We start from the raw sequence: 10,000 nt of genomic DNA, 5'->3' as shown, positions 1-10,000 counted from the left end.
AACCCTTCAATGCTGAGGGATTTCAAGAGTACTTGCAGTTTGGAAGGAGGCAAAAGGCTATTCACATCATTTTAGTGCGTAGCAATCTATGGTAGAGTCAGAAAACTTTGATTACGCGAATAACATTCGTCAATTGATTCACCAAGGAATGAAAATGAGTTTGCACGCGAGGTAAAACAAGGAGAGAGAGAGAGAGAGAGAGAGAGAGAGAGAGAGACGAGAGAGAGAGAGAAGAGAGAGAGAGAGAGAGAGAGAGAGAGAGAGAGGATATTCCCGTTACACATCTATGTTTCTCACAACAGTATATTTATTATAATAATGATGAGTCAATTCCTTTTATCGAAACAGTTTTCATATTTATCATATTTCCATTTTATTAAAAAGCTGCCACTTCCGTTAACGCAAATGGTCGAGATAAACTGGCGATTTAGGTTAAATCTCTACTCAGAGTGGAAATGGAGGGACATCCGTCTTTTCAATTGACACGTATATATTGAATGGAATGATTTATAAAATGGGAAAAAAAAGATGTAGGAAATATGACAGCAAGTAAAGAATGGATGTATAATATATATATATATATATATATATATATATATATATATATATATATATATATATATATATATATATATGATATATATATATATATATATATATATATATATATTATATATATATATATATATATATAGTATATATATATATATATATATATATATATATATATATATATATATATATATATATATATATATATATATATATATATATATATATCTATATATATATATATATATATATATATATATATATATATATATATATATATATATATATATATATATATATATATATATATATATATATATATATATTATATATATAAACACTTACATTACACCACTGGAAACGTGGACGTCGTCGAAGCTCTCATTGCTAAGTACTTGCAATCGAAGCTAATCTCTTAATAAAATTTTTAAGTTCTTTCCACTTTTCTCGCCACATTACGTTTAAGATTTTTTTTCTTTGAAATCTTCCCTCTGCATTGTCACTTGCCCAGTATTAATTTCGTAACAAGTCAATTATTTATCAGTGGATTGAATCTTAAATCGCCTGTTTTTTTTTATGAAGCATTATCTTTTTAATGAGGTAAGTAATTGATTTTAAAAATAAAACAGCCACGTGTGGGGCAGCACTAACATGGCAATTTCGTTTAACCTGAGATGCTCTTAATTCTGAAAATATTATTTTATGATCCTTATTCATTTCACTTTTATTCAGGACTTTCCTAAAAAGCATTTTGTTAAATTGACTTTACTGTTGAAAAAGTAAAAATTATTGACCAATTTTTATTGTAAAAAGAAGTGCACTAACCCATCACCTGCATTTCCAACGGTAAAATAATAAAATTATTAAAACTTTGAATATATATCCATAAGAAAACGAATGATGTGAAATGAAAATAAAAATTTTATTTCTAAATATTAAATAATAATACATTCTGAAGTGGTCCAGTCAGGTAAAGTTTACGAAACGTTCTTAATTATTCCTTAAAGTTATGTATTACTTGTGAATGAATTGCCAAACTATACGCGTTTGCAAGACTGGTGTTTCTCGAAACAGAATCTCGTACAAATGTAACATATTAAAAGTGAGAAACGTCTACCTTTATCTTAAGAAAAAGTAATGGGTAATGGCAAAGGCCTAATTAGGTGTTACAATTGATCTTAAATTATGAATATAACAATAACAATGTCTATAAGGAAAGTCCAACGCAAACGGTTATTGAAGTCTGTCATTTTGGTAGCTATTTTCTCTCATAATCCTCTATTATCTATTACTTCCTATCCTTGAATATAGTTTGTATTGGGATCATAACTCTTAGGAGTGTCTGGCAAAGAATTTAGTTCATTTTATAATCGTTTTTTCGCAGTAAACAAAATGTAGTGCCTAACTTCTGAATCTGTAAGCACTTCTAAAAGAACTGCGTATGACATCATATTTGCCTTGGTTAATAATTTAGACAAACCTTATGAATATATCTACAAAAGTGTATTGGTGAAAAACGGTCTCTTATTCCATTAAGTTAGTTTTATACAAGCAATCAACTTAATTATTAACTTACGAAATGACGACACCTATGTGAACTTTGCACATTCATTTTTATTTCGAAAACGGATTGATCCACGAAAAATAAATAATAAATAAAAATAAAATAACATTAATGAAAATGAACATAAATACCGAGACAGGAATTTTTCTACGAGATCCATCAAGGTTATAAAAGTATCAGGATTCAATGTAAGTCATCTGAAAGGGTAACATTACTTTTCCATTGTAAGCCCTACAAATGAAAGCAAGGACGTTTTTTTGAAGTTCTTTGGATAACAGACATTCCAATTACAAAACTCAATTCTTTTCTCTTATTTTTACTTTTTTTACCAGTCTTGCTACCAGACCCAACCTATTTACAGACTGAGAATAAATCGAAAAATACGGGTGGAAAAATCTTCCATATGAAAGTTATTTTAAAATCAAGTTAAATACCATCCACTTCGAATAAGCATGGTGTCTGAGAACATAGGTTTTCATTATATTTCAATAACACAATAATTAACTTTTTTGTATTTCATAACAACCTGTTCGAGAGGCCTTCACTAAATTATTATCATTTAATTCAGTACTGATTTTTGGGTCCCGTGAAATTCGTCAATTGCATTCTTGCCTTTCTCAACAGCTCAACAATTTTAATTATTTCTTCTCCCGTTTTGAATAACATATCTGAATAGCGGAAAATGAGGAGCTAGCAGCATATTTCCGATGTAGACAGATTTAGAGTGTAGTTCAGAAAATATTTCTTATATATATATATATATATATATATATATATATATATATATATATATATATATGTGTGTGTGTGTGTGTGTGTGTGTGTGTGTGTGTGTGTGTATGTATATTACTGGTAATCTTCTTAGGCAGGAATATATGGTAATTCAGTTGTATTCCATTTTCATTTCCTAAGTGGAATGCAACTGAATCACCATATATATATATTATATATATATATATATATATATATATATATATATATATATATATATATATATATTATATATATATATATTAAAGAGAGAGATAGAGAGAGAGAGAGCTGGGTAAATCAGCGTACATATCCCCGATTCGGTTCTTATTGTGGCAACAGGGGGACAAAAATTGAATTCTATTCACGATCTCAAAACCAATTACAATGTTTTGTCCAGTCTCGTATTTATACCTCTCATTCACACAGCTTCTAAATGGACGAGTTTTTCTACCTTTAGATATTATTTCTGGTTATTTGTCTTTTACGGTATTGGAAAAATCTTTTCTCTCATAATGTATGGTAAAATACTCGCTCTGAATTTCTGAAAGGAACTTGCAACATAAGAAATATTAATTCTCATTAAATGGAAAAACTAACACTTTTCAGCCTGATATGATTAAAATACTAAATCACTAGTAAGTAGAATCAGTAGAAAAAAAAAAATATGTAATGGTGATATTCGGGTATAATCGAACATGAAAGACAATTTCTGTTAAAAATGGAAGTATGAAGGTAAACAAAAATGAGTACTTTATACAAAATAACCACAAACACACACACACACACACACACACACACACACACACACACACACACACACACACACATATATATATATATATATATATATATATACACACATATGTATGTTTATATATATGTATAACTGAATCAGAAGATGTCTGTCCTATCACGAAATCTTTTAGAATATGCCATTATACAACTTACTTCCTATTGTAATTTTAATATTAGTCGTGGCCTTTTTCATTTAGACCCTTGTATTTGTAACATGTTTAAGAATGACCTCAAAGATACAATCACAGACTTGAATACGAATTAGTTGCCTTATAGATATTTTCTTTGTATATGTATGTTTAATATGTTTAGTGAATAAGTTTTTGTTCACCAAAGGTTTGAATGTGGTCAGTTGCCGCCCTGTATAATTCGTTAATTGTCTTGTCCCTGTGTCTGAGCAGTTGGACTTAAACCTCATATATATAGCAGTGAGCTACCTTTGTGAGGGTGGGTTAAAGAATTTGTGGTGTCAACTGTAATTTGCAGAGTAAGGGAATGAGATACAACAGTAAAAAATATGAATAAAAATTATCCTTCATAATCGCCATAATATAATTTCTTCCCACCCCCTCCTTTTTTTGGATTACTTTACTAATTATGACTTTCTGACAAATCACTAATTTTATAGTAGTGTAATAGAAAATATATTTCATTTCCTTTGCTGTTCCTAATCGTCGATATCAACCCGTCACCACTGAATTAAATTACCATTATTTTTCCACCTTTTGTCAGTACGTATAATTGTTATTCTAAGTATGTATAATTGTTGGTTTACAAATTCCAGCAGATCCATATAAATCATTGCTCTCCTATAAATATTATTTTTACAATTATCATAACAACAGCTATCATCTCACTTAACCGTTCAGTCAATAAACCTCTGATTTTGGGGGATTGGAAGTTGCTGTCTTCATTATAATCATTTGAAAATTAGAAAATGAATGTTCTAGAAACGAACATGTCGCTTAAAATGTCCAATATTCTTAGCATCGGAAAATACTTGACTAATTACAAGTCCTCATTAAAACAAAGGCAAATTTTTAATCAAACTGGTCAATCGAGTTCCCAAAATTTTTTTTCTTGATGTAAAGAAAGTGAGTTATATTTTTTGATCAAAAATGCCCTTAAAGATCTTTGTCACTTAAGGGTTTTCATTGCAAAGCATCCCGTTCAATAATACATAGGACAATAAATTCAGGGATTTTGTTGACAGTTTCAGTTTTTGGACAACACGAATTCCTCCGCTTTATCAAGAATTCTATTTGATCTAGAATTCTTTTGTCTCACCTCCTCTGTTAAGAGACATGCTCACTTAAATTATTCGTTACTGTCCTCAACAGCGAACAAATACCAGTTTGGAATCTCTGAGGTTACCAGTGGCGCTACTGTGGATTTGCTAAAATAAAAAAGAATGTAGGAGATGAAGAAGAAATATATCTGATATTCATATGAACCTAATACGAATGTTGATTTTAATCTTTTTCGTGGTAATTTCAAATTTCATAATTGGTTAAAGGTATGTGTTACCTTGGTCATATATATATAATATAATATATATATATATATATATATATATATATATATATTATATATATAATATATATATGTATAATATAAATTATACATATATATATATATATATATATATATATATATATATATATATATATATATCATATAATATATATCCATATATATGTATATATATATATATATATAATATATATCTATATATATATATATATATAGATGTATATATATATACAATGTAGATATATATATATATATATATATATCATATATATAATATTTATATATATATATATATATATATATATATAATGTATAAATATATATATATCTAATATAATATATATATATATGTACTATATATAGTATATATATATAATATATATATATATATCTATATATATATATATCATATATATAATATATATATAATATATATATATATATATATAAATATATATATATATATATATATATATATATACATATTGGAGTAGGGAGACGCGTTTTGTCTTCCATCCATTTATTAGCGCCGACGTTTCGTATCAACTTGATACATTTTCCAGGCTGAAACGATTACACATCAATTGCGTATAAGTAAAAAGCACCTTTACTGGCCTGGGGACCAATTTTTATAGCTCATGTTTTTTTAACTTTAAAATGAATTCCGTGTCAACTCTCCTCCATAGAGCCATTAATCTGACATCAAGCTGGTCTACCTTTCATACTGAAGTGACTTTCCTTGCTGATTACTTTAAGGATAATTATTTCCCTCCAGCAATTTTTCATAGATCCCTTAATAGGCTACTTAATCTAAAATTCAATCCACCCCCAATAGTCCATAGTGTCCCCAAGCTCCGTATGTTTGCTAGATTTCCCTTTCTCCATAATAATAAATTTAGGAAAAAATGCATCACCCTATTCAATGAGCAATTGCCTGCCCTTAATTTGAAACTAATTCCATAAACCCCAGAACTATCGGCTCACTCTTCCAAGTTAAGGATAAGATCAGTCCCCTGTTTGCCTCCGGTGTCGTTTATAAGTATAATTGTCCCAGATGTGATCTCGGCACTTACATCGGTTGCACCAGGAGGCTGCTACAAGTCCGAATTTCCTCTCATCAAGGAATTAGCTATAGAACGGGTTGTCGACTATCAAATCCAGAACAATCTAACATAAGAAATCACAGTAAAAGTTGCAAAACACACATAGATGCCAGTCATTTTAATATTGTAGGAAGAACCCGACATATAGACGAACTAACCACCCTTGAATCAATAATGATTAAGCTAACTGTACCTTCTCTTAACCACCAATCGTCTTCCACCCAACTGTTTATTTCCTAATTACCTGTTGTTTTGTTTACACTCCCTTCCATAACAATTTTTCGTGTCAGTTCTCCTTACGCTACCGCTGTGGGGTAGGTGTCTTGTTCGTTCTATTATTATTATTATTATTATTATTATTTTTTTTTTTTTTTGCTCTATCACAGTCCTCCAATTCGACTGGGTGGTATTTATAGTGTGGGGTTCCGGGTTGCATCCTGCCTCCTTAGGAGTCCTTCACTTTTCTTACTATGTGTGCCGTTTCTAGGATCACACTCTTCTGCATGAGTCCTGGAGCTACTTCAGCCTCTAGTTTTTCTAGATTCCTTTTCAGGGATCTTGGGATCGTGCCTAGTGCTCCTATGATTATGGGTACGATTTCCACTGGCATATCCCATATCCTTCTTATTTCTATTTTCAGATCTTGATACTTATCCATTTTTTCCCTCTCTTTCTCTTCAACTCTGGTGTCCCATGGTATTGCGACATCAATGAGTGATACTTTCTTCTTGACTTTGTCAATCAACGTCACGTCTGGTCTGTTTGCACGTATCACCCTATCTGTTCTGATACCATAGTCCCAGAGGATCTTTGCCTGATCGTTTTCTATCACTCCTTCAGGTTGGTGCTCGTACCACTTATTACTGCAAGGTAGCTGATGTTTCTTGCACAGGCTCCAGTGGAGGGCTTTTGCCACTGAATCATGCCTCTTTTTATTATTATTATTATTATTATTATTATTATTATTATTATTATTATTATTATTATTATTATTATTATTATTATTATATATTTTTCTATTATTATTATTGTTTTTTAATTAATTTGTTTCTCTGTATTCGCTCCTAGCCCTTTCACTGTTATTCTGTGTTTCTGTTTTTACTCTGTTTTTATTCTTAATTTATTAAAAGGTTTTTAATTTTGGTGTTGGTAAACATTGTGTGTATCTTTTTACTTATACGCAATTGATGTGTAATCGCTTCAGCCTGGAAAATGTATCAAGTTGATACGAAACGTCGGCGCTAATAAATGGATGAAAAAGAAAACGCGTCCCCCTACTCCAATATGTCTATCCCTGAGTGATTGCTCCTGTCTCCATACTTATATATATATAATATTATATATATATATATATATATATATATATATATATATATATATATATATATATATATATATATATATATATATATATATATATATTTATATTATATAATTATATATATATATATATATATATATGCGTATGTTAGTAACAATACATTCAAACTATTTCAGTTTTAATATCCATAACATTTCTGTCATTTTGCTTGGCGGTTAACACCTTTCTTTCGAGTTTAACTGAAAATTTCCATGCAACGACCAATCATTGATCAGCGAACTGGAATTAATTGGCTTCAAAACAGTCCGTTTTACCTATAAATTATTTTCGAATGTCCGTAATTTTAATCAGCAATTTTATGCCTCATTTCCCATTTGCTCATTTGCATCGATAACGATGCAATAATGAATTTACTCACTCTGGTAACCTTTGATCAAAAATGACTTCTGAATTTAACCAGGAATATTTTTTCAAAAATACTACAAGCAGCTGCTTTCTTGTTGGATAGCTATTTTTATAATCAACATTTCCTCTACACTAATAATTAGACACATGCTTTAGAGTTGTCACCACACTTTATGTTCTAATAAGTTTTCCTTAGCCTATATTTAACTCGAGGTTGAACGTGAAGTGAAAATAATGTACTGATTGAACGCACTGTGTACTAGATATCGAATCGAGCCAATGTTTATTATCTTAAACAGAAGAAACATCAAGTAGTTTGTCAACTCGAGGATTGCTATCAGTATGTCAGATATTTGATATTTATAGCTACGAGAGAAAGAGAGAGAGAGAGAAAGAGAGAGAGGCGGGGGGGACAAAATCCTTGAAGTAGCTAAGCATGTATTTTCTCAGGCTGAAGATTTTCAGTTGTTCTGGCAAGGCCTAAAACAAAAATTTTAAGTTTAAATACATCAACCCTGCAAGGTATGCAAGCTCTTGTCTATGTTAGACAAAATTTGGTTACCTTAACTAATCACAGCAGTAAAGCTGAATAGTTTTGTCTCATGACATAAGTATTATCAGGCATCTATTTGTTCACTAGCAGTTAGTGGGGGAGAGAGAGAGAGAGAGAGAGAGAGAGAGAGAGAGAGAGAGAGAGAGAGAGAGAGAGCATACACACACACACACACACCTTATATATATATATATATATATAATATATATATATATATATATATATATATATATATATATATATATATATATATATATATACTATATATAAATATATATATATATATATATATATATATATATATATATATATATATATATACGAATGTCTTTTCTGTAATACAACAGTATAGTATGAAGATAAAAGGCCCATAACCCATAAAACACTATGTGAACCCTGCAACCATAAATTTCGAGCACTTCCTTCTGTGCTTCTGATCACTGGCAAAATATGGGCACAGAAGGAAGTGCTCGAAATATATGGTTGCAACGTTCAAATAGTGTTTTATGGGCCTATTATATTCATATATGTAGTTAGGAAACTACTGCCAAACTACTGAAATATCTCCCAAATCTATATGAAAGGCATCATTTCATTTCGCGGGATAATACTCCACCTGAAACAAAGGAAGAATTTAATCCGAAACTCTTCACGAAGAGCGAGAGGAATTACTCATTCTGACGTCTGCAATTACCGCCTCGGAGCAAACAGCGTCGAGGTCTTAACGTCCCATCCACGGAGGTTAACTGGACCCTTTAGGCAAAGCAGTAGTACTTCCACGTCCTCGTAGGCTCGTTTATCAGTGATATTACCTCAACGGGGCTAAACGTTTGTTGTTTTTTTAGATTCGCTCGTTCGCCTCGGAATTGTCACGAGAGTTAGTGAGGGATTATCGAATATTCGGTAGGATTTAGGTTCGTTGGTAGATTATGGGCTTTTGTTTGTTTGTTTGTCTAGAAAAGGGAAAAAACTAGTGTGTTTATTTCGCCCGTATTTCTATACAAATAGGGGTTAATTTCGCCCGTGTATCTATACGAATAAGAATGTACAGTAAAGCATATAAGTTAAGATAACATTTATGATATCAGAGGTTTCCCCATTCTGTTAACCATGAAATTAATACTATATACATATATACATATAAATACATACACACACACACACACACACACACACACATATATATATATGTATATATATATATATATATATATATATATATATATATATATATATATATATATATATATATATATATACATGCTCAGACATTCACATGGAAAGCAACACAAGACACACATAAAATATAAATAGTTTACATAAGGCATATTTGAAAAAAAAAGAAAAAAAGAGTGCCAAGTGACCCCACAATGTGAAAGAAAATTGTTGAAGCGAATTACATTCAGCGAGAGAGAGAGAGA

Source organism: Macrobrachium nipponense, chromosome 4 (assembly GCF_015104395.2).
Source record: "Macrobrachium nipponense isolate FS-2020 chromosome 4, ASM1510439v2, whole genome shotgun sequence".
Taxonomy (NCBI): Eukaryota; Metazoa; Arthropoda; class Malacostraca; order Decapoda; family Palaemonidae; genus Macrobrachium; species Macrobrachium nipponense.
Note: the sequence above shows the minus strand (reverse complement) of the source record.